Source organism: Coenobita brevimanus, chromosome 26 (assembly GCF_032717465.1).
Source record: "Coenobita brevimanus isolate Jiangsu-jjx chromosome 26, ASM3271746v2, whole genome shotgun sequence".
Taxonomy (NCBI): domain Eukaryota; kingdom Metazoa; phylum Arthropoda; class Malacostraca; order Decapoda; family Coenobitidae; genus Coenobita; species Coenobita brevimanus.
Window position 1 is genome coordinate 14,166,997 of NC_136979.1, and position 27,665 is coordinate 14,194,661.

At 43.4% G+C, this 27,665-nt stretch overlaps 1 pseudogene; it reads left to right on the forward strand.

The window, feature by feature from the left end:
* Positions 1-239: 239 nt before the first annotated feature.
* On the forward strand, positions 240-26,631 carry LOC145393974 (trypsin V-B-like; annotated as a pseudogene).
* Positions 26,632-27,665: the final 1,034 nt, after the last annotated feature.

Consider the following 27,665-nt stretch of genomic DNA (forward strand, 5'->3'; position numbering starts at 1 on the left):
ATTTCAATGCTTCGTTTTACAAAGGGAATATAGGGACTCAGAAAGTACGCTTGAAACTTTCACACATCAAAGATATCTGGAGATTATGAGTACCCGTACTAACCGTAATAGACTCTTTCAGTGGCAGTTGGGATACATATGGAGCTATACATTGAGAGGAAGATAAATTACCGAGACTGTGACATTTCCACCCACACCCCATCCAATGAGTGAATGGTGCCGTCAATAGGCTATACAACATGTGTGTCTTTAAAGAGCAGAGCTGTGGAGGTCACAGGTGAGGGTGGTGATGAAGTAAGTGGACTGAGTGGTGTATTTAAGGTGAAGGTGGTGGAGAAGAAGGCACAGTCAGGGACATCACCACCCACTGGCTGCCACCCTCCTCCTTCACCATGACCCGTTACTCTCACCTCCTCGTACTTGTCCTCTCCACACTAGTAAGACTGCACCAACCATCAGCTAGTTTCTCTTATACAGTCTCCATCATGACACCTTACTTTCATCGCCTCATATTCGTCCTCTCCACACTAGTGCAATAAGATCTCAGCAACCACCATTTACTCTTTTATTATTTTTTCCACTAAAGGCTTACGGCCATATCACACTGAGGATGGAATTCGACAGATTCTGAGCCCTATTGTCCAAATATTTAGTACAGGGTGATATATGGAAACCGAGCACTTCGTTTCGTTAGCCGATGGAAACGGGACATTTCGTTTCGTTAACTGATTTTCAAGATTGTGTTTTTTCTTTGCTACTAATGTTATGTCTGGAATGGAAAAATGTCCTGAACGAAGTCAGTGTAAAGGGGGGTTTGTGTCGAGATACAAGTAGTCCACTGTAACCTTTCTTATCCTAAACTAACCTAACTAAAGGTATTATAATCTGACACCTTAACCTTGCCTATTCTTCTTTTACAAGCAGTAATGAAACATTAACAGACACAGACTAAGATAATCTCACTCTCACGCAACTAAGCTTGACCAAAAATAACCTAACTTTACTTAACCCCTACACCGCGGGCTTGTTTACCGATGTTTTGCGTGTCCGGCGGGGTTATTCGGGCTCCGATAGACTCTCAAAAAATATTTGCCAAAAATCAGTTATCAGTCCTAGAATAATAAAATTACATATGCTTATGGCACATACCTTCAGCTTTCTCCTGGAATGTTTGTTGAGCCTTCGTCTGTTACCGTAGGACTTGTGGAGACCTCTGAAGTAGGGTAACGAAGTCTCCACTTTACACTTCCCGACAACCCGTAATATGATTACCACAGCCAGATATAAACACTATAAACACTATTCTATAATTTTCAAGTAGTTTGGGATCCATACTCCAAAAAAAAAAAACACTGTGAAAGCAATGGAAATTACGAGCGCGTCTGATCGTCGCACTTGCACTAGTTCGCTCTTGGTACTCTGTCATTTATTATTCATAAAACCCCTCACACCTTATATTTCTATTACTATATCACACTTATATATATCTGGAGTCTTTCTCCATAAGTTTCCTTCAGTCGTATTAGTTTATTGTCACTGAAGTCATTCAATTTTCCATTCAGTAAAATACGTAGAGAGCCACGGATTCACTTTCACTGTTATAACATAAATTATTTGTACTCATATTCTTATATTACTAATTACTTACATTACTATTTACATTTTCTATTCTATTTTCAATATTTACCCTTCTATTTTACTTACACGATGTTATTCACTGTCACTTTCAGTAAGATAAAACTATAATACACTGTTCAATCATATGTACTGAACATCCATTGCTTTCACCTGCTATTTACACATTATTTACACATTATTTCCGAATCATTCTGCTTCCACACTTGCACTGTTAGAACTGCTTCTGGCTGTGGTAATCGAAGAAGCAGGTAACACAGAGGGGAACCTGGCACTCAGCACGCTGCCAAGAGGTGCGTTTGTGCTCAGGTGTGCGGCGGGTGGTATGCACACATACCTGACACCTGCGAATCGCAGCCTTCCTTTTCCCTGTGGCAGGCATAAGCTCAAGTCTGTGCCGATCCATATACGCCCTCTGCTCAAGTCGGTCGGGAAGTGTTACTGGATGGCGCCTTGGAGTTGCTGCTGTCACCCTGCCATATCTTTCCAGCAGCTGCTGGACACAAGTCCTGGCAAACAACCTCAGGGAGAAGGACTTGGGTGGCTTGACCTTCATCTTGTACAGGATGAAGGCGTTCAGCATCGTCATACCTATCAGATGCAGAAAAACTTTCCTGTACCACCTAGTATTCTTCCTGAGGCAGTCGATCTCACCAATCATAATGTCGGACTTGTCCACCAGCCACATGTTGATATTATAGTCCAACACAGCATCAGGTTTCATCACAGGTTCGCCTGTCCTACGGTCGACCTTCCCACTGTCTCTCATCTCCCCCTTATGTACGGTGGTGAGCATGTGCACGACCCTCTTGTCATGCCACCGTATTGCCAGCATCTTCTCAGACTTGCGTAGGTGCACGTCTCCTCGCTGCTAGGTTCCCGCCTCTAGGAATTTGGGGAAGTGGGCACGATTACTTTTCACAGTGCCGCAGGAGCCAATGCCGTGCTCAGAGAGGTATTTGGCAAGTTTCGGTGCTGTATAGTAGTTGTCTGTATAAAGCACATGATTCCCACCAAAATACTTTTCTAGGAGCACTTTCACTACACAGCCTGAGAAGCCAAGGGGGTGTGTTTTATCCAGATCGACAGTGCTGGTTGAATATATGACGAAGTCAAAGATGTACCCCGTCTTACAGTCGCACAGTACAAAGAACTTAATTCCAAAGCGATGGCGTTTGCTTGGAATGTACTGAACAAACCGAAGACGTCCTCTGAACAAAACCAAGGATTCGTCAATGACAACCTTCTGAAAGGGGTGGAAGAATGACATAAACTTATCCTTCATTCTGCTCAGAATCTCCCGGATCTTCCAGAGTGGGTCGGTTTGGGAAGGTACATCGTTGTCGGCAAAGTGCAGGTTTCCCATGATGTTCCGGAAGCGATCTCTGGCCATGTACTTATTGAAGGTGGGTGAGGGTAGTAAGGGATCCATGGACCAGTATTCTTCCAACTCATGCTTCTTGGAGTGTGGCATGAGAAGCATGAGGGCAAAGAACACATACAGCTCCTGCACTCCCAGCATGGACCACTGTTGCATCTTGGCTGCACCTGTACCACTTGCAGCACGTTGTGATTCATACCTGTTGGTCTCATCACATATGTGCTGCATGACTTCGTCATCTAGGAAGGCCAAAAGGTAGTCGACACACTCAGCATTTTCGTCCATAGTGAAGGCAGGCTGAACTCCTGAGGAGCTCTCATCAAAAACTAGATTTTCTGGCACAAAATCTGACCCTTCCGTCCACGCGAAGGCGTCCAGGATTCCCTGTCGTGGTAGTGTAGGGCGGGTGGTGGTGGTGGTGGTGGAGGTTGGCTGTGAGGGAGGTTTATCTCGGTCAAGGTCACTCGCACTGACCCTACGTTGCCGTACAGCACTAGCAGCCCTTACCCTACTAGCTACACTACTTTTCAATCTCCTTGATTTACCTCTACCTCTACGGCCTGCCTTCACTGTTGATGCTGGTGGTGACTCCGACGACGAAGACTCCAGAGATAACTCAGCCGACGATGATGAAGAAATGAGTGAAGTGGGGCTTGGGGAATGGGGAGGTGAATGCACTCGTGACTCATGGCGGGCTGGGTCACGTGGGGGCATTGTTCTGGGGCTAACACGCCGCCTTTTCACTCCCTTCCCAAATTCCTGTCCTTGCTGCAATAAAGGCTCCTTTCCCTTGGAGCTAGACACTGATTCACATACTGTAGCACGATAACCTCACCCGGCTCATCACAAGATTCACCCGAATTGTCATAGTCACTGTCCATCATAATCATGGACAATTCTGCCAGTTCACGTGCCACTGCAGTCACTAAGGCCTTTCCTGCTTGCCTCACTACTTTTCTTAGGAGTAGAGGTCACGGGGCCCTTTGCAATAGGCGCAGAAGCAGCAGGAATGGCGGGGTGTGAGTGCGACATTGTTTCTCTACAGCGGAGGACAAGGAACTAAATGCCGCTGCTTATCTGAGAAGGGAAGGGTTGACAATGACCCTTTTGGCTGACTGATGCTAACTTACATGCTAGTTTTTTATAGGTAGAAAATCTCGGCAATACATAAAGAAATAGGTAGTTCCAGGTGAATGTAATTGTCAATTAGGATTCTCCCTTCCTTTCTGATATATATTTTTATTACAGACATCGATTACAAGGCATAATTCAAAGGGGAAATTACCGTGGTAATGTAGCAAATGAATGCACGTGAGGTTTTGTCAGGTGATAATTAGCCAATTTCTGGTGTATAACACTATCACTTACCTGTTTTTTTTTTGGTATATATTATTTTGTATAAGTATAGGGCATAGGCCTTATTTCAATGGATGAAATCTGTGGAAAAATCTGGGGGAAATTTGCGTAGCACAGCGCGGTGTGGGAGGTGAGAGGACAGGGTAATGGAGGGCAGGTAGGGAGGGGAGTCGCGAAGGGGGTAAAATCGCTAAATTGTCAACAATGGATGGGAGTACAGATGAGATTTGGAGTGCTGACTAGTGTTGGACATTGGCAGTACTGATAGATGATACAAGCCACCACTTGAGAGCCCGGGATAATTCAAAATAACACAGAATCACAAAAGTGACGCCCCGCAGTATGATCCATTGTGGCCGAGCGTCACAAAAGTGACGCCCCGAGGTTAAGGGGTTAATACAACTTAACTCAGTGTAATCTCATCTGACATAACCGACCTAATTTAGACTAAACGGACTTATTTTTGCCATAAATACTCATCTGATACAGCTTAATTACAACGTCACCTTCACCATACCTTCCTTGACCTACCATAGCTCTACTTAATCCAGTTTTTGCTAAACTAACTTAACCTAATATGGCAACTTAATCTATCATGATACAGTTTTGCGTCATCTGAAATATTCTAAGAGATATTTTCAACAAACCCAAATTGAAATAAATTAATATAGCTTCACCTTATCCAACCTAACCTACCCTATTGTCTCATTGCAGTGTGTGTGGGGTGGGAGCCAGGCGTTCCGCACACAATCCAGGTCAGTACGATTTTGTTTCACCTGGTATCACACTGTACTCTCAACTTGTAAATCTGGCTATACCGGTATGGTAGTCTTTCAGTTTTAGGAAACTGATATTTTGTTATTTGCAACAAATCATAATTCTGTTTTAGCATAATCTGAGATTCGACTCTCTTTAGTAATACAATATTATAATGTACACTATCCACACCAGCTATATTCCAACACTGTCTGAACTTCCATCCCGCACAGAGTGAAATCAGAGGCCCTGGCAGAGTTTGATGCCATGCTGCAGAAGTTACTGGGTGCTGGAGGCCACGTCCAACCCCGAGGCAACGAGACCGGTCACATCATACCCAGGAGCGGCCATGGCCATGTACAGCCTAGGCAAGGTGGGTCTCAAGGCAGGCGCTTTTGGTCCCATCACTCTTACAACAGTTATATGTCTTACTGTCTTGTTCTTTGCCTAACCAAACCCTATTTCTCCCACTGGACTGAATCTTTGTACCGAAGGGTAACCTAACTTAATCTAACATATGTAACCCACTCCTCTCCCGGAGCCAGTCTTTTTAACCAGACCTAACTTAACCTAACATAACCTAATCTAACTCTATCTAACGTAACTTAATCTTACCCAAAGCACCACACCCAGCTTTCTTACTTACGTAACATAACTTAAATTAATTTAATCCATCCCCACACCTACCCCTCAAAAAGCCTTCCTAACCAACCTTAACCCACCCAGACCTAACTTACCCAAAACATTCCTTCACCAGATCTAATGTAACCTAGCATAACCTAACCTAATAATTTTAATCTTCCCAAACCTAACCTAATTTAATTCAACCTAACCTACACTAAACTAATCGGACTGAATTCAATATTATCCTCCCACATACATAAGTTTACTTAAGCCAACACTTCCTTCCTCAGACTCGGCCTTCCTGTCCTGTGGCAGTCACACTATCGCGCCGGGCTCCTCTGTCCAGATAGCATCCAGGAACTTTCCTAGCAAGTACCCAAATAACTACAGATGCAGCTGGTCGTTCAAGGTGAAGTTTTGACACCTGCAATTATCTACATATACTTACTTACATGCTAGCTTGCACTTGCTATTGATGTTGACATCTACCCAGTTTGCATGTGGAATTACTTGGAGAGACAGAAGACAAATGAGAAAGTGAAGAAGCGATGGGGTGTTGATGTGTATGTCCTGGAAAAAGATGGATATTCCTTGAGATGTTTTGAACACTTGAAGAGAATGGAGAGAACAAAATTGTCTGGATATGTGTAATGTAAGTGAGGTGGAAGAGGAGCGTGGAAATTGGTGACCGATTTTGAGGTGTGGGAATGGGACAGAGTGAGGACTGTGTGAGTTGGAGAGACGGCAACAAGATGGCAAAGAACAGAATGGCATGGATGCAGTTCGTTTGTGGCCACCCCTTCCGGGATATAGGTGTGTGGCTGTAGACAGATACTGCACGTAGATTTAGTAACAATTCAATGACTTACTTAACTTTCTGACCTTATATAGCAATATACAGTCAGGGATATCAGTAGGTCGTCTTCGGTGAGTGACAAGTATCACGTTCTAGTAAATTACTGACAGTTTAATTTGGCCGAGATTTTAGTTTTTTTGTTACTTGATTCATGGAAGTCGGTGGCGGAAATAGACAATGCTACAGCTCAACATCTTTATTGTATCATTTCTCTGTGACTAGCATCATATCCTAATGATAATCTATTGTTATAACACAGACTTCAATATGGATGGAAGGAAATTTTCGGAACAGTTAAAGAAAACAGTAAATATTATTTTTAAAAAAGTTCTTACCATCTCCTTTCCACGAACTAGCCTTATTCCACGTGTTATTTGTAGCTACGGGGAAGTAAGGGAGGAAGTATGTGGAAAGGTTTAGACATCCACTGAGGTAACCTCTGAATTGCAATGAAGCCTTTTCTTATTCTGTGCCTCCTTTGGACAGATGAATTTATTCGGCTTAGGAAAGACTCGTAGTAGTGAAGAGGATATGTAAAGCTACAGCTTCAAACCGTCTCTCCGAGCAAACTGAAATCATGTGGCCAAGGCGAGAATAAAATGAAAAATAACGGCATCCAACTGAATGTGTTAAGAGACCTGTGCGTCAGCATCTTACTGGTATAATAAGATTTAGTCAAAATCCAGCATGTGGACTATATATATATATATATATATATATATATATATATATATATATATATATATATAATTATCAACTCCAGTAACTTCACCAGTCATAACACAAACCAACTCCATTACCTTCACCTCTGAGAAAACCCTACTAACCCATTTCGTCACCAACATAACCCAATTCCACCACAAACTCCATTCCATCATCGCACTGCGTCACTAACCCCACTCCACCACAAACCCCAATCCACCACAAACCCCACTCCGTCACTAACCCCACTCCACTACTAAACTCGCTTCACCGCTAACCCCAATCCACCACAAACCCCACTCCGTCACTAACTCCACTCCGCCACTAACCCCACTCCACTACTAACCCCACTCCACTACTAAACCCGCTCCACCACTAACCTCACTCTACCTTAAGTCTCTCACTCCACCACTAACTCCACTCTGCCACTAACCCCATTCCGCCACTAACCCCACTCCGTAACTATCCTCACTCCGCCACTAACCCTACTCTGCATCAAATCCCACTGCACCACTGACCCGGGTGACCCCACTCCACCACTAACCCCACTCCATCACTAACCCCACTCCACTACTAAATCCGCTTCACCACTAACCCCAGTCCAATATAAATTCCATTCCGTCACTAATCCCACTCCACCAAAAACTCCAATCCGTCACTAACCCCACTCCACCATAAACCCCACTGCACCACCAACCTCTCTCTAACACTGTCCACTCCACACTAACCCCACTACGTCACTATCCCCCATACAACAACCAACCCCACTCCACCACCAGTCCCACCCCACCACCAATCCCACTCCACCACCAGTCCCACTCCACCACCAATCCCACTCCACCACCAACTCCACTCCACCACCAACCCCACTCCACCACCAACCCCACTCCACCACCAATTCCACTCCACCACCAACCCCACTCCACCACCAATCCCACTCCACCACCAGTCTCACTCCACCACCAGTCCCACTCCACCACCAACCCCACTCCACCACCAGTCCCACTCCACCACCAATCCCACTCCACCACCAACCCCACTCCACCACCAGTCCCACTCCACCACCAGTCCCACTCCACCACCAATCCCACTCCACCACCAATCCCACTCCACCACCAATCCCACTCCACCACCAACCCCACTCCACCACCAACCCCACTCCACCACCAACCCCACTCCACCACCAGTCCCACTCCACCACCAGTCCCACTCCACCACCAACCCCACTCCACCACCAACCCCACTCCACCACCAACCCCACTGCGCCACCAACCCCACTCCACCACCAACCCCACTCCACCACCAACCTCACTCCACCACCAACCCCACTCCACCACCAATCCCACTCCATCACCAACCCCACTCCACCACCAACCTCACTCCACCACCAACCCCACTCCACCACCAATCCCACTCCACCACCAATCCCACTCCACCACCAACCCCACTGCGCCACCAACCCCACTGCGCCACCAACCCCACTCCACCACCAGTCCCACTCCACCATCAACCCCACTCCACCACTAATCCCACTCCACCACCAATCTCACTCCACCACCAACCCCACTCCACCACCAATCCCACTCCACATATACCACACTCCACCACTAACCCCACTCCACCACTAACTCTACTCCACTAACTCATCCCACAACTAGCTCCGCTCCACCACTAACCACACTCCACCACCAATCCCACTCCACATTTACCACACTCCACCACCAACACCAACCTCAGTCCACCACTATCCCTTTTTCACCACAAACCCCACTCCACCACTAACACCACTCCACTAACTCACCCCACCACTAACTCCGGTCCACCACTAACCCCACTCCACCACTAACCACACTCCACCACTAACCATACTCCACCACTAACCACACTCCACCACTAACCCCGCTCCATCATTGAAGCCAGTCCACCAATAATCCCACGCCACCACTATTCTCACTCCACGAGCTTCAGTCCACACTAATCCCTCTCCTCCACCAACCCCACTCCACCACTAACCCACTCAGGCCGAGTCAGCTGGGTCCAGTCTGTCCATCTCGTGTGGGCCGTTCATCGTGAAGAAGTCCAGGGGCTGCAAAAAGGACTACCTTCAGCTCAGTGACGGCAACTCCCTTAACAAGAAGTAAGTGACCCTCTGTCTAAAGTAGTGACCAACATTTTTGTATTAAACTCCTGTCCACCCTCAGTCCCACAACTTAATGCACACACACACACACACACACACACACCTCGCTGGTGCAGTGGTAACGTTCTCGCTTGCCATCTGGTAGACGGGAGTTCGCGTCTCGCTCAGGTTGCGAAAAGTTTCACTGACGAAGTGGGTGGTTACTGTCCCCCTTGAGCAAGGGGACGGGTGTGTGGGTGTGTGAAGGTCACAGCCTTGCCCTTAGATCGGACTATATGAGCTCTCAGCTCCCTTCCGGGAGGGTAAAAGCTGACGATCACGACCATCAAGTGATCCTGACCGACCCGGTGAATTACACACACACACACACACACACACACACACACACACACACTTGGTGGTACGGCTAAAACACGGGGTTGTAAGTCATAATAACCAATATTTAATCCTATATTCAGCCGTGCTGTTAGTAATGGGGAGAGTTGGTGCTGTGATGCAAGACCTGCAAAGAGTTGAAGTTTGCAGAGTAAATATTAGACAGTGTCTCTTTGTGCCTACGCCTCACTCCTGCTTCAATTGGGCTTGGCAGTGTGACGGTGTTTATTACGAAGCAGCCATAGTAAGTCTGGTGACGAACTTGGGTTTGGATACTTGTAAGGAGTGCATCTTTACGTAAGTCACGGAAAAAAAATGAGCATATAATACACAAAACATAACCCAGATTACACACACACACACACACACACACACACACACACACACACACGAACGCTCGCTTGCGGGCTTAATGGACCTCACTTCTTGGGAAGTCCTACACAGGTGTTCCAAACGCGTTTAATGATGTAACCAACAACGTTTGTGTGTCACAGGTACAGAGGAAAGGGTTTGTGAGCCCTGAGACAAAGATTGGCAACTTCCCCTATCCCTCTTCACTCTCTATCTATCTGTCGATCTATCCAGTTATCTATCGCTCAGGTAGAGTACATTGTGAAAGTGACGGGTAGTGCTAGGAGTGACACTGGCAATCAAAACACTCTCTCTCTCTCTCTCTCTCTCTCTCTCTCTCTCTCTCTCTCTCTCTCTCTCAGGTACTGTGGGAAGGTGACTGTGAGTGCTGAGAGCGAGAGTGGCAGCCTAAACGCCATCTTTAAGACCAACAGGTGGAGAAACGCCAAGGGATTTAAGTGTGTGGTTAAGGCTTCAGGTGAGTTCAAGTGTGATTTGAATATAACTGTGTTTTAAGTGTAATTTAAGTGTGTGGTTAACGCCTCTGGCCAGTATAAGTGTGCTTAGAATATGTGTTTTAAGTGTAATTTAAGTGTGTCGTTAACGCCTCTGGCCAGTATAAGAGTGTTCTAGAATACGTGTGTTTTAAGTGTAATTTAAGTGTGTGGTTAACGCCTCTGGCCAGTATAAGAGTGTTCTAGAATATATGTGTTTTAAGTGTAATTTAAGTGTGTGGTTAACGCCTCTGGCCAGTATAAGAGTGTTCTAGAATATGTGTGTTTTAAGTGTAATTTAAGTGTATGGTTAACGCCTCTGGCCAGTATAAGAGTGTTCTAGAATATGTGTGTTTTAAGTGTAATTTAAGTGTGTGGTTAACGCCTCTGGCCAGTATAAGTGTGCTTTAGAATATGTGTGTTTTGAGTGTATTTTAAGTGTGTGGTTAACGCCTCTGGCCAGTATAAGAGTGTTCTAGAATATGTGTGTTTTAAGTGTAATTTAAGTGTGTGGTTAACGCCTCTGGCCAGTATAAGTGTGCTTTAGAATATGTGTGTTTTGAGTGTGTGTGGTTAACGCCTCTGGCCAGTATAAGAGTGTTCTAGAATATATGTGTTTTAAGTGTAATTTAAGTGTGTGGTTAACGCCTCTGGCCAGTATAAGAGTGTTCTAGAATATGTGTGTTTTAAGTGTAATTTAAGTGTGTGGTTAACGCCTCTGGCCAGTATAAGAGTGTTCTAGAATATGTGTGTTTTAAGTGTAATTTAAGTGTGTGGTTAACGCCTCTGGAGTGTGTAGCTGTGATCTGAAGTTTAATGTAATCTAAGTTTGATTTTAGTGTGATTTCTGTGTGACTGTATGGCCTGGGTTGAGATGACATCCAGTTTAAAATTAAGTGTGATTTATGTGTGTGATTTAAGACTTTGGTAAGTTTATGCGTGATTTAGAAACAAACGTGATTTAAGTATTATTTAAATGGGTGAATGAAGCCTCTAGTTAGTTTAAGTAGATTTTAAACAAAGTGTGATTTAGAAATGATTGAAGTGTGTTGTGAAAGTGTCGGGCTGCTTTCCCTTCAGCCGATGATGTAATGTGTAATTTACTCTATCTGTCTGCAGACGATTTTATTAAACTTACACAGACTCTTCTAACTGGAGGAGTTAGATACAACCTTCATTAATCCCTTCACTACTTGAAGGCCTTTCATAGCTAGATGAAATCGTTACCTATAAAAGCTTGATGAAGTTGTCTCCTACAATAAAATACTACTACATGGGACTGAAGGGGCCAAGTGTGTTATAAACATTAGTGTGGTGTAATTTAGGTATGTGGTCAAAACCTGGGGTGAGTCGCACCCTCTGGACTGGCAGTCACAAACATAATTGTCATCAGTAATTCCTGTAGTAAATGAGATTTGTTTTTGCAGGAACGACGAGAAGATTGTACAACATCTTGAGTCTCCATGTCCTTTTTGTATAAACACATATTGGTTAGAAAAGGATAATTTTTTTGAGAAAATTGTTTTGTGGTAAAGACAAGGAGAGTGAAGAAAATTGCCGTGTCTCTTGTTCTTCCTACAAATCAATATCTGGGATTTGAAGCCACTGAAAGTTTTTAAGAGTTCTTTCACCTTCACTTGACCCAGTTTTCGTTCCTGTGCTGCTTATTTCATGTAGCTCGGAGGTAATGCCTCCTGAGACAAAGGTAGCCATCCACCTACTACCTTTCGGCGGGCTAACGGGTGCTACACCTTGCCCATCGGTGACCAGGGACTGTGCAGAGAAGGGTGTTCATCTTCCCTGAGCCAGACACGTCTTCAGGCCGCATACCCAACATCTCATAATAACGGCAGGGGAATGATCGTAAATTTCCTCGTTAATTACAGTCTCACCTGACATAGCTTACTATATCAGAATAATTGCCGTTTTCTTGCTTAATCCATTATACAGACTGCTCCATATATTCCGCATCCCTCGTCCCTAACTGGAAAAACTCTCGTGTTTTGCTGAGACAGTTTAGTCGGCGATAATAGTGTGTACCCAGCATGATTTTATACTTCCCATCACCCTTTTCATGGTTTATAATGTTTGTGTATTTTCGGCTACTGACTGCATGGTTGATCAGGGATTTCACAAACAGCGTGAATGTCTGTGTCTTCACCTGATACCATCAGATTGAGCCGTCCCCGCAGCACACAAGATACGGGACACATTATATGAGTCACTATGTACTCTATAGTTCCCGGGCCGTACACTGTCCTCATGTGAACCATCAGTTCACAATGTCCCTCAGGTTCACTTCAACTCACTGGTACATCCACACCTCCACTGATTTTTAACAAGCTCACCTGCATTACCCAAAACATATATAACAAATTTCAGTGGTGATAATAAATTCTACTATAAATGAGAGAGAGAGAGAGAGAGAGAGAGAGAGAGAGAGAGAGAGAGAGTCAGTGATATGTTGTATTTTTCAGGCGGTTCTTCTGGCACCACCGTTGAACCCAACACATCTCAGTGTGGTAAGTGACATGCACACGGCTTCTCTATTACTCTCGTTTAAGTGGGGATAGTTGGTAGCACATATTCCATAGTGATTCATTCTGCACATTACACCTCAGTACCCTTTTGTTTGTTATCCTCAGGCAAACTGTGTCGGTACAAATATATATAGGCATAATGAAAGAGAATATGAAGGTGTACTGTGCGTAATAAGTCGCTGACACAAAGTGTTAAGACTATGTCACCAAGAATAAGATTCTTGGCTTGGCAGATTTTGTAACACCTCTTCCTCTTCCAATTGTTTAGTCAGATGTATTTTAGTAGTCTCTCTTATGTGTATTATTTTTATATTTTTTAAATACCGATTAAGGTTGTATGAGTGACATGCAAGAGGCTATGTAGGTGGAATATACACAGTACATTGCAAAGAAAGAAGTGCTGCCAAATGTTTAATGCTGCTTAGAGTAATGACCCTAAATTTCTTCAGTCCAATCCCGTTTTATTATAATGCACTCTTGCTATCTCCAGACGCTGATGTCCAGTTAAGGTGAGACTTTACGCGGCGGCAAGGCGTTTTTGCCCACATATCTATTAAAACACTGAATCCAATGGCGTATTACTTAGTTTTGCTACCTCTTGATTACGGGCGAGAGAGCGAAGCCAGCAAGTGATGTTTACTCTCCGTAAAGTTTGGAAATGAATGGCCGGCCCGACCCGACCGTCACGCTAAGCAGACGCTAATAACTTTACTCCTAGGTGAATTAGATTTGAAATTCTTTCAGCATGTGATAGTCATTTAATAAATTTTGTTGTCAACTAAAAACTCACCCATAAAGGAGCAGGAACCCCTTGGAGTCTCGAGTTTTCCAAGGGAGTGTTCGGCTGTAGTCGGTGAACCCCTCAGTTACGAAATCAAATTTTACAAACATTAATATTCCATCGTAACACTCTGTCGTTTGGCATAAACTAAAGCATTAAAATATCGGAAAATCTGCTTTAGTTTTAAATTAGAGGGAAGTTGTGATAACATGGCGCTCGCACTCTCATCACGCGCTCACAAAGTACACTTTTCTGGTTTTATTTAGCATAGGAAATATTATTCTTGCTGCTGGGGTTAAATGAGGCTATATCCAAACCTGCAGTTCGAATAGTCTCTTGTAAACTGAATAACAGCATCTGAAAGAATAACATGAAAACTACGTCATCGTAATTAATGGCTTTTTCTAGAATGATGACCTTTTATATATCTTGTTTGCTGCTTCCAGTCGACTTCATTCAGACTAGGAGTATCCTATACTAATGATAAGTTTATATGAGGTTTTATGTAACCCTTCCAGTTCGAAAAGTGTCTCTAAAGCCGAACAAAATCGTCTTGAGAGAAGCAATAAATGAAATGATGTCAGCGTATTCAGATGGTTGACATCTTCAGTCTGATGACGTAGTAATAAATCTCATTCCTGCTGCCTTCAGACAGTTTTATTCACATTACGAGGGACTGATTTCACTGTAAGAGTAAGACATGGCCTTCATTAACCCTCTGCAAAGCTGAATAACAAAGTTGAGTTGGAGGAAAACTAAAACAACAAAAGATGTCACCACATTCCAGTGTTAAATCTTTAATCACAATGTTGGGGAAGCGAGCCACCATGTTGACGCGCCTGCATCCCACATTACTGGTGCGGTTAGCAACGGTATAGCCTGCATCCCACATTACTGGTGCGGTTAGCAACGGTATAGCCTGCATCCCACATTACTGGTGCGGTTAGCAACGGTATAGCCTGCATCCCACATTACTGGTGCGGTTAGCAACGGTATAGCCTGCATCCCACATTACTGGTGCGGTTAGCAACGGTATAGCCTGCATCCCACATTACTGGTGCGGTTAGCAACGGTATAGCCTGCATCCCACATTACTGATGCGGTTAGCAACGGTATAGCCTGCATCCCACATTACTGGTGCGGTTAGCAACGGTATAGCCTGCATCCCACATTACTGGTGCGGTTAGCAATGGTATAGCCTGCATCCCACATTACTGGTGCGGTTAGCAACGGTATAGCCAGGCCAGACATGTTCTGTCTCGTCACGTGCTTTGCAACTTATCGTCAAAAAATTAGTGGTTTGTTTGTCTCAATGTGATTATGGTTTTATGCATAAAAATGAAATAACTTGAGGTTGTATTCTAAGTGGCATAGCAGATTTCGTAACATCTTTCCAATAGTGACTTATACATTACACCTCAATATCCTCTTGTCTATAATGGATGTGTACTACATTATATCGACATCAAAATGACATACAGAGAATACAAGAGAAAGTTAAGGCGTAATATGGTTTGCGCTGAGAAAGAAGTGCTGTGAAGTTTTCTGTGCCGCTTAAAATACAGAACTTAATACCAAGTGTTGAGCCAGTCTCATTCTCCATTCAGATGTTAAGATTATTAAACACTACTTTGCCTCTTGTCAACTGCCTCCAGCTTTATATTCTTCACTGGGTCCTCAGTACCTTAATGAGGCTCGTACAGTCGCCAGGCATTAATCTTAACCGTTCATTGTGTGTTTGCAGCGTCGTGTGGAACCGTGAACCGAGAAGAGCGGATCGTGGGTGGACAGAACACCCAGGTGAATGAGTACCCGTGGCAGGCGGCGCTGGTGGTGGCGGGTACCAACACTGTCTTCTGTGGCGCCTCCGTATACAACGATCTCTACGTTATCACCGCCGCGCACTGTGGAGTTGCGTATGTACTTCTGCACTACATTCTATTACATCACAGCACAGCTCACAACAGCACACTGTACTAAACTCCACCGCATTGCAATACACTGTACTACACTGCCCATTGTATGTAATTGTACGCTACACTTTACTACATAACAGCACAGCTCATAACAGCACACTGTACTAAACTCCACCGCATTACATTACACTGTACTACACTGCCCATTGTATGTACTTGTACACTACACTTTACTACATAACAGCACAGCTCATAACAGCACACTGTACTAAACTCCATTGCACTACATTACACTGTACTACACTGCCCATTGTAGGCAGCGTTGGTAGTACCTGGTATAGTGGTCTACCAATATTGTCTTCTGTGGCGCCTCAGTACATAACGACATCTACTTTGTCATCGCCGCGCTCTGTGGAGTTAGGTAAATACTTCTGCACTACTCTTCACTACAGCACACACCACCACAGCACACCACACAACGCCACACTGTACTACACTACACTACACTATCAGTTGTAGGCAGCGTTGGTGGCACCTCTCACTATTGTCCATCAACATTGTCTTTTGCGTTGCCTCCGTTTACAGAGTTGTCACCATTGAGCACTGTGGAGACGAGTAAGTACTTCTACACTATACAGTACTTCACTACACAAGACCACTACACTACACTACACTATCCGCTGTAGGCAGCTTTGGTGGTACCTGGCACTGCTGTCTACCAGCATTGCTTTTGGCAGTGCCTCCTTATACTACCATCTGACTTTTCATTGTCGCGCGCTGTGGGGCTGAGTAAGTACTTCTATACTACACTACACTACACCACACTACACTACATCACACTACACCACAACATATTACACCACACCACACTACACAACACCATGCCATACCACAGTACACCACACCACACTGTACTACACTACACGACTTTAGTGAACTACACAATATACTGAGCAACACCACACCACACAACACTAATCTACGTTACGTTATGCTACACTGGCCTGCACTACACTAGCCATAGCAAGCAGAAGTGCTGGTGGTTGACTGCTGGTGGCTGGTAACAGCTAAGTTTTCTGTGGTCCCGCCACACAACAACCTCTAAGTTGTTCCCGCCGCGCACTGAAGAGGTTGTGCATTTTAATTCAAGAGGGCTTAACTCTTTCAATCCGATGGCTTAGTCCTATGGTTTATTATTTGTTTGCCTTTTCTGGAAGGGGATACTCTGTTTAGGAGAGCCCCATAGTACTGAAGGGGTTAGCGAAGACTATACTCTTTAAGTTCGAAATGACTCTCATTGGATGGATACAAACACACAGTGGATAACAATAATAATAGAAAAAAAGATGTCCTCAGACCTAAGCTGTTAAGAATCTCTCTACATTTCCTCCGCACCAGCTAATACGGGGGCCCCAGTTTTCATCAGCTTCAGAGACTATGAGACGCCTCCTCCCTACCTAATATTGCTGAATATGGTGTGTCGTCGTCCTCGTTGTCATATAAAGGTTCCAACATGCTTGCATGAGCTGGCCTTGTTCACCTAGTGGTGGTTCTTCACGCTGCTCGGTCTCTGGCAGCCTCCCAGTTCAGTCCCTATATCCCTGGGGTCACACTCTATGACCTCATCCAAGGACTTTTACGGTATCCGTCTCACAACTCTACTCTCTAAGCTAACGTTTCTCATTTACCGCAACCAATTATCGTCCTCCACTGTCTCCACATGTCCACACCATCTCAATTCTACCACTCATCACACCACCAATACACTCCAGTCCCATCCTTCTTCTAAACTCTTCAATCGTAAACCTAGCCTCCCCAGGCCTCATATTCCGGGACGTGGCTTTGGCACACCTAATGTCTGACTTGGTTCATACAGTATCTCCGACTGGGGTAAAAGTAATCTTGTTTTTAATGCATCAAAAACTCAGTTCTCACATCATTCAACCCAACAAAGTCTTCTGCAGGAGTATCCTCTAATTTTTAACAATATTCAACTCAGTTCTGCATCGTCGTCAAACATACTTGGGGTTTCATTCTCTTCAGATGGGGTTTCATTCTCTTCAGATTAATCTTGAAAAGATCATATTACCTCTCTTATAAGATCTGCTTTCATACTATTAGATGTGCTAAGCCGACTCCGTGCCTTCTTTACCCCTGCACAGTTGTTGAATTTATACACGGCTTTTATCCGCCCCTGTGTGGAGTACAACTCTTATGTATGGGAAGGCTTGCCACATACAGCTCTTCTCAAGAAGGTGGAGTCAGAGTCTTTTCGTCTCATTAACTCTCCTCCATTTAGTGGTTCTCTTCAACCTCTGTCTCTTCGCCACACTGTTGCATCTTTATCTCTTATCTATCGCTACTTCAATGGTCACGGCTCCACTGAACTGTCTGTTTGCATCCTCCACCACTACGGCGGGCATGTAGCACCAGTTTAGCAACAAACTCTCATCCATTTTCTGTCCAACTCACTAATGCAAGAGTTAACAGTTACTCGTAATCCTTCATGTACGCAACAGATGAACTCTGGAACTGTCTCCCTGTGTCTGTATTTCCTACTGCCTATGATCTCCAGGCATTCAAACGCATTTTGTCCAGGCATCTCGAAATGAACGGATCTTGTATTTGGTTGTCTGATTTTTTTTTTTTTTTTTTGTGAGGGAACAATTTTTGGGCTTCTGGCCTTTGGTTCCTCCTTTCTTGCACAAAAATAAAAGAGACAACAGCTCCCTTAACTTCTTCCAACCAATCCTCACTCTTGCCATAAAGCCAGCTCCAGCTCCACCTCCAGGACATAACATGTCTCCCAAGTAAGGGAACTCTTCCACACATTCAAGAGACTCACCGGCAAGATCAGTCCTTTCACACCTGTCGATCTCCAAATCTATCCCGGACACACTGCATACACGAATCAACATTATCTCACAGTCTACCTCAAATACCACTACATCTCTTCTTCACCCACTTATCACAAATACTACATAAGATGGAGTTATTTCCCACTTCCTTGTGGCAAACTGCACTGCCACACTCTCTCTGCTTTGACACTGCTGCCAGCAGCACCAGATATAAATTTTGTTTTATACAATTTTACTCTCAAACCCTTGTGCTTCACTCTGTCTCACCACCTCCTAAGTCTCTCCTCTGCCTCCCTTTCATTTTCTACAGTCAGCTCCAAGTCCAAGTCATCAGCATACACTGTTTCCCATGGGAGTCCATTTCTGAAGTCACGTGGGAGAGCTTCAAGCACCATGGCAAAAAATGTGAGATTCAAGACTGACTTCTGATGCACACCAACATTCATAGAAAAATCACTCAAATCTCCTTTCACTCACTCCTGTGTGCGAGCACCCACATACATAGCCATAACTCTTCTGATAAATTACCAATATGCTGGGAATCGAACCAGGGACTCTCAGGTGAGAGCCAGGCAGCATACCACTACACCACGACCAGGTAAAAGTTAACTCACGTTGTCACAATCTTGTAACCAACGTCCCTCCGCCCCCACTGTGGGCATCAAGAGGATGAGTTAACCCCCTGGCACTCGGGCAAGTAGATGCTTTTAATCTATCCCAAGCACTTACGGCAAGTCAGAATGAAGGGAGAAACCTGTACTGTACACAGTACAGGTTTCTCCCTTCATAGCCATAACTGCTCTAACTGGCCACTCCTCCATCCCAAGCTTTCTCATTACTCACTTCACCACCTCCCTGGGAACTCTGTCAAAGGCCTTCTCCAAATCAAAATCAAAGTACAATTCCCTTTTCTCTCCTACATATTTTTCCTGAGGCTGTCGAACAATGAATTCAGCCTCAGTGGTCCCTTTGCCTGATAGATCCAAATATTCGTTGTTTCCCTAATCATACCTTCTAGAACTCTCCATTACCTTCATCATCTGGACCACAAGTTGCCTCAATAACTTCCTTTTTCCTGTGCATCACCCTTCTCATTGTACACATTTATGGTCACACTTCAGCCACTCATCTGGAAGAACACACGTATATAATAATAATCATATTTATCACTTCAGTAACCAAACCCTTTCCCACACCTCTTGAGGCCTTCAGTGTTTCAGCAGTCAATGTAAACACATCTACTGCCTTCCCCACCTGCATTCTGCCTATTGCCCTGCTCACAGTAGCAGCATCAATTGAAGGCCAAGGGGCAAACATTGGATCTGATGACTCCAAACCTTCCTCATTCAGCAGTTGGTTATAATGCTTTCTCCAGAGGTCTTTAATATCCTCACTGTCCACTATCTTTCTTCATTATTCTTCAGACACTGCTCACCGGTGATCTCCCTGTTTTTTCTCGTCATCTGATTTGCCATCTTAAATATATTGTGGCATATGTCACATGAATTAACTCATACCGTATAATAAAAATTACTGGAGAACCCCTAAACTCTGTAAAATGTCACAATATTGTGTAATTTCCTTATCGTACAAGGGTTTGCATGAGGGAAGGTGTAACTTCAAATACTGGTACAGGATCGAGCATTTTAACGATCAACATCCTGGTTCCTGATCGCAGTCACGTTCAGTACCCCACAGTACACTTCGACAGTTTTCCCTTAAGCAGTATCCAAGACTCAAATTCAAGTCTCGGTTTTTAACCTTATCCCTTGTTTAAACCCTGGATTACAGCATAAACCCAGATCACAGGTATCCCGATCGAGGGCTTGGTCCGCTGTGGCGTTTATTCCGAGGTTTAGTCCATCGCGGTTTAAACTATATCGAGGCTGGTAAGTGTCAACATAAATACGAGATTATACTTTCCAAACATTTCTACAGACTGAAGAGTTTGTGAAGAGGAGATTATTTTGTGACATGCGTGATAGTGTCATAAAAATTAAGCACCAAACTTCCTTGTCCTCTCTACGGTGAGAAGGCTGTGCAAACCAGACAGTAGTCTATTATTACCGTCACTTTACTTCTCTTTCACAGAACTTTGTCAGCCGTGCAGATATTCAGGCCTGAAGCTTTCTTCAATATCTAGCGGGTTTTGAAATGTAGTATAACGCGAAATTTTAAACTCTTCACCTTTAGTTTACCGCGTTCTGAACTTCAATTTAGCGCTTGTCCTAATTATTTCTGTTTGGTATCACTGTGTGATTACTCGCCTTTGGCGGCCCGAACGCTTCCTCACGCGCTGGGCATGGGAAGGGAGGGGATTGCCGTACTTTTGCATGAAAGCTGTCAGCTGAGCAAACACTAACCTATTATATATCGCCATACATTGCTACTGTAGAATAAAATGTCCGTTGTGCAGACAGTAGCCCACTGTTATATTCCTGTAAACGCTTTCATCAAAAATATATTTTTCTAGTACGCAATGCAATTTAGAAATTTAGATTTGGTTCAGAGAGGGACATCATTTAAACAGCCTATTTATAAATCCCCCTTCCCTATAATGCAGTTAGACTGAAGCAGTTTGACGATTTGCTTCAACTTCTGAATTTTGCATATGACATAGTGATAGCTGACGTGGAAATACAGAAGTATTGAACTGTATCTTGTTTATTCATTTTATTCATGAAGTCATGGATTTTTTTATTTTTTTTATTCACTAGTATTATGAACATTTAATTATATATTCGACTATACTTTTGCAGTGTTACTCTATAATTTTTACCTGTCCCCGTCCCGGGGGATTGTGTCCTTTATTGTGTTGTTAGTCGTCAGTGTTTTCCTTATCTGTTTTGTCTTGCCTGTCCTTCTTCTTTTAGCTGATGTTTTAACTGAATCTCCGGACCCTTTCTATTGACCGTCTAATGTTTATAATTTGTGTTGGTCTTTTGCATGACATTTGGTTTTATACTTTCTCTCAAAGGTTTTATTCGTTTTTGAAGCCATAAAATATCTACATAATGTCTTGTCATTGTTTTATTGTTTTTTTTTCCTTTACCTGTCGATATCCTATTCTCCTTTCCCGTTTCTGTTTTATTTATAGTCATATATCTTTGTCTGGAATTAGTACCATATGATCATTGATACCTGGCACTAGGAATACATTATTCAGGTTAATATATGTAACTCCTACAGGTCGACAATTATCTCCCAAACACAACAAGTGTCTGGTATTAACAGTAATGATCTATAAAGGACTTCGCTGTGGTAATGACCTACCGTAATCTGGGAGAATTTTGGATGCTTTCCTTGTCAGTAACTGGAAGGGATTTACGTACCCTAACCTAAACTAACTTAACCTAAGGTAACTGAACTTGTGTGGTGCAGGATCGAGCAGTACAACATCAAGGCCGAGGTGCTGGTTGGTGCCCACAACGTCAAGTCGCCCTCCAGCGCACAGCAGCGAGTGGCTGTAGCGCAGATCATCAACCACGAGAGCTACGACGATAACACGCTGGACAACGACATTGCTGTGTTAAAGCTGGCAAGGAGGATCACCCTCAGCGACCTTGTTAAGCCGGCCTGCCTGCCCACCGCCGGCAAAACATACAGCGGCATGACCGCCGTTGTGACCGGCTGGGGCGCCCTGAAGGAAGGTGAGACGCCCTCTGTCCACTGTCGATATTTATTAAGTCAGTAGCCACCACAGTATGGTGTGTGTGTGTGTGTGTGTGTGTGTGTGTGTGTGTGTGTGTGTGTGTGTGTGTGTGTGTGTGTGTGTGTGTGCCATGCAATTTGTGAAGAATATAACTCCTCAAAAAATCACCCAACATGGACCCAACTTGGTGGAAGTGTTTAGGTTGTTCCCAGGATTTGATATATTATTTTTACAATAGTAGGTCACATGGCGAAGTCATATGGATATTTTTTATCCCATTTAGACCGAACTTGGTGAAAGAAAGCCAGGCTAAGTTGGTTCGATTTTGAAAATGATCAGTCGAATGTTGAGGTCATATATCAAGGTCAGATGTTTGACCTAATAACTGAATCAGCTTAGAGTCATTTTCGGCCCAGCTTGAAAACTTTGAAGGTCAGGCAAAAGAACAATTAGTCAAGGGTTACGGTGCAAGGAAATAGTTACGACAGTTTTCATCCAATTCGGACCGATCTTAGTGAAAAACTGAGGGTCTGGCTTTGATGAATAAATCTCTTATAATAAAAGTTGGTCTACAGTTAAGGTCACAATGCAAAGTCAAATGTTCAGCCCTTAAACCAGTTGCAGGGCATGAATATTGCGCTCTGCCAGTACTGCTTCTGGTTTGCTGTCCTTTGATGACTTTTTTAAATACAGACAATCCTTGTTATATACAAGGAATATACTGCAAACTATCGTTACAATTATATACAACTGGTACTGTAAACTGGAAAGCTGGCAGATCAGCTTTATTGTCAATAACACGGCTTTAACAGATATTTCTTCCATAATTTTCTCTGCACACTATAACGCGAAAATATAATCAAGAGGTGGCATATAACGACGATATAGTACATAAGATGGCAGCTCCAGATATTAATGCAGCACCAACAAGTAGGCAAACTCGCTGTCTGAAGCAACACTTATCTGGCCACACGAGGTTGCCATCTTATCATTGTCATCATCTCATCCCTAATTCGCTCTTAAAATAATCATCACAAATAATGAATAAAATTCACTGGATGAGGCAATAGTTATATTTCAACAGGAGGTCATCATCATCATTATCATCGTTTTTCAGCCTTAATTCACACCTGTATTAATCAGCACAAACTATTAAAGAAACTTCTACCTTAAACAACGCTTACACCACTGAAGATCAGCAGCCATCAGTCACTAAATGAACTTGTAATCACCTCATTCACTCACCCACTAAACTCAATCACTCGCTCTTTAGTCACTAAATCAAATTACTTTATCAACCCAGTCACTAAACCACTAAATCGACTCATCCAATCGCTCACTCACTTATTTGTTGACTGAACTCACTCACTTATTACGCAATAAATCAAGTCACTCTCACTCGCCAAATGAACACCCATGTGTCCACAGGAGGTAACCAGCTGACTCACTAAACTCATTCATTCGTCACTCACAAAATCAGCTCATTCGCTCACTCACACACTCACTACATCAACGCACTCACTCACTCACCCACTCACTCACTTCATCAACGCACTCACTCACTCACTCACTCACTCACCAAATGCACACACATGTGTCCACAGGAGGTCGCCAGCCATCCATCCTTCAGGAGGTTGAGGTGCCAGTCATCAGCAACCAGAAGTGCCGGGAGTCTTATGGTTCAGACGTGACCGGCAACATGCTGTGTGCCGGCTACGACAGGGGTGGCAAGGATTCATGTCAGGTGACCTCTTTTTTTTTTTTTTAGGATTAATAAGTTCAATTTAGTGCGACTGTTTTCACCTGACGAAGACGCGTAACCCCAGTCAGCTCAGCGTAGTCAGACTAGAGAGTCAACCTGTCTAGTAACCAAGGATTCATATTCCTACATCATAAGTAACGTCTGTCAACTTTCATGTACCCAATACTTATTATTTAAGTTGTGGGGGCGGCCCAGTCCCGTCACGTGAAAACAAACAGATAATATTTTCCTGAAACACCTATGATGACTAATGATAAGTGCCGACAGTCTATGGTTCAGTCCTGACCGGCAACGTGATGTCAGCGGCTACGACAGGGAAGGCAATGATGCAGGTCAGGCAAGGAGTGTTTCCTTAACCTTTGGGCTGCCAAATGCTGACCCTTCTTGGCATCATATTCTGAATTGCATCGGATGATTTTATAATGCAAGTGAAATCTATGGCATCACTAATTTTGAAAACTTTCATCATTTAACTTTGGGTGGAAAATAAAGATCTTTGTATTTAATTTCACCTCTGGACATACGATTTTGTTCAGCTCACAACACGGACAGTAAGTAAAACAATTTTAGAAAAGGCAGACCATACTAACGGCAGAATTAGGTAGATGAAATTGTTAGTGGTATCACTGGCTTCATTTATAAAGAAGAAGAGAAAATATTGATTCTTTCCTCATCCGTCATTTATTTCAAAAAGATAACACAGTAAGTAATAATATAACTAGTAAGAGACGTATTGCTTGCTATAAATAAACTTTAAGATCAACAGAAAATCAATGTTATGCAAAATATTCCCTGGAAATCTAAAGGATTACCTATCTATCTATCCATCGATCAGTCTGTCTATATACGGTATATATTCAGCACAATGAAAAGAGCGTCTTTATGCGAAAATTTAACTCAGATATTCAAAAAGAGCTTTGTATCAATATCCTTAATAATTTAAATTTTGCAAAATTTTAAGAACCATGTTAGAGGAAAGTTTGATAGACACAAGAAGAAAAAACCCTCGCACAAGATTTCCAGCATGGTTGATGCAACAACTGTTAGTGTTTCACCAATACCCAGGATTTTTTAGGGGCAATATCATATGTGAGATCAGACAAAATCCCTTGATATCATCCTCCTTGGTTTTCGGAAAGTACTGTTTGCCATCCCCGTTGGAAAACTTTTGAGGAGTTCATAGCCCATGGCTTCAATGACCATGTACTTAGGTGGTTCAGTAACTGCCTTATGAAACATACAGACATAATTACCAGAAAAGAGTCGGAGTGGATGATTGTTACAAGTGGAGTGCCGCAGGGTTCAGTCTTAGGTCCTGTTTTGTGTCATACTCGTGTAAATGGAGAATTATTAAATTTGCGAACATTCCGTATCTTTCGAAGAAGTTTTAGTGTAGCTCAATTGCACACACACACACACACACACACACACACACACACACACACACACACACACACACATATATATATATATATATATATATATATATATATATATATATATATATATATATATATATATATATATAATTAGAGAGAGAGAGAGAGAGAGAGAGAGAGAGAGAGAGTAAAGTTCATAGTGCAAATATCTGAAAAATGTTTTGGCACTGCTCTGCCCTTTTTATCAAAGTCTTGGCAAGCAAAATGTCTGACAGTGCTCGTCTCTCTGAATGTTCCTAGGCTAGTGAAACAAATCCAACGCATCTCCCTGGGTTGGGATGGGGTCTGGGGATCGTCTGATAGTGAGAGAAAGACTCTGGGTTCTCGTGCACGTGGTGTTCTGCGCTAATGGGTTCTACTAACGCTAATGGGTTCTACTAAGGTTTCTAATTAAGGTTGGTCATGTGTCATTCCCCAGGGTGACTCTGGTGGCCCTCTGGCAGTGCAGGACGGGGCTCGCTGGGTGCTGGTGGGTGTGGTGTCCTGGGGCAACGGATGTGCCAGACCAGGCAATCCCGGAGTGTACGCCAGAGTCACTGGTGAGTGGTACACACACACACACACACACACACACACACACACACACACACACACACACACACACCTGAATGTGCATGTGTTTACATAAGCCACATATTACGCACTTTCTAAGTTAACTTTAATTCAACACAGTCCAAGTATTTCATATCATATTAGTTTATCATAACCTATCATTATTTAGACTAACTTCTAAAATTACATGGATGATACAGCAAAGGCCATGTAAAAGGGAATATACATTACAGCATTTAGGGCAGCCTAATAACCTGGGTTTACCTCCCCTGATAGAGTACCTGGGTTGGCTGGACAGCAAGACAAGACAAGGCGACAACAACCTGTGTTCAGGCCAGACTACCTCAAACCCCAACCCTGCCACCATCCCCAACCCTGTCATCACCACCCCCAACCCTGCCAACACCACTCCACCACCCAGCACCAAGTGCAGTGAGTATATCAATGACTGTCAGTTTTAACTCTCTCATGATCGCGACAACTCACTAAATACTGATGAAGGATGGAAAGACAGAAAAAGTATGAAACTGAATATTGTGGATTTTGCCAAGGGAATCATGGATGGTCTGTACAGTGCTACAGTCCACTGATATACTTCAGCGTAAAGTGCCAGAAAGATTATTAAATATACAAGAATACTGGATCTGATTTGTGGGTGTGTCACTTGACCTATAACTCCATCGATCTCTTTAAAAGATGTGAATATAAAATGAAACAAGGTACTTGATGGTATTTGTCCAACGAACAATTCCACCACGTATGAAGCGAATTGTGAAGAATCAGTTGAACTGAAAAGAGTTTGAAAGAAAGAAAGGACGAAAGAAAGAAAGGGAGACAAAAGAAGAAGAAGAAGAATGAATGCCAATACAGCATGTCTTCACACATAGGTCTAAAAACCTAATATGCTCAAAAATAGGACCAAAGTTAAAAATATCGAATCTATCGCTACCTCACGTCATTATTGTCAGTTCTTGAACAAAATGCACAAGGATATCGTCATTCATTTCCAGGTATGGTAAAAGTGCCAGTAACGTCGTTCCATGTGTGGTGGGAAGGTAACTGAGGTAATTAAATAGTATCTTGTGGGCAACACAGATTCAGATAGAGGATGAGAAGGAGGATGAGACGAGGAGGGAGCTGAGAGAGGGGGAGGGACGTGTATATCTGATTCAGTGATGTGGGTTTCCTGCAAAGCATGTCTTGGTGTGGAAGGTTAAAATAAGGCGTTCTGATTCCAGTTCGATACTAGAATTCACGAGAAATTCCTTTGTATAAATTTGCTGTGACCTGTTGGATGCTGATCTAAGTAGCGTAAATCTGCATCTTTACCAGAAACGGTTCACACACACAAACACAAACTGGTTCCTGAGTGTAAACAGTTCGTGTGTACCGTGTGTGGGACGGTGAATCTGTGCTCTCTCTCTCTCTCTCTCTCTCTCTCTCTCTCTCTCTCTCTCTCTCTTTCTCTGGCCAATTCGTGTGTGTGTGTGTGTGT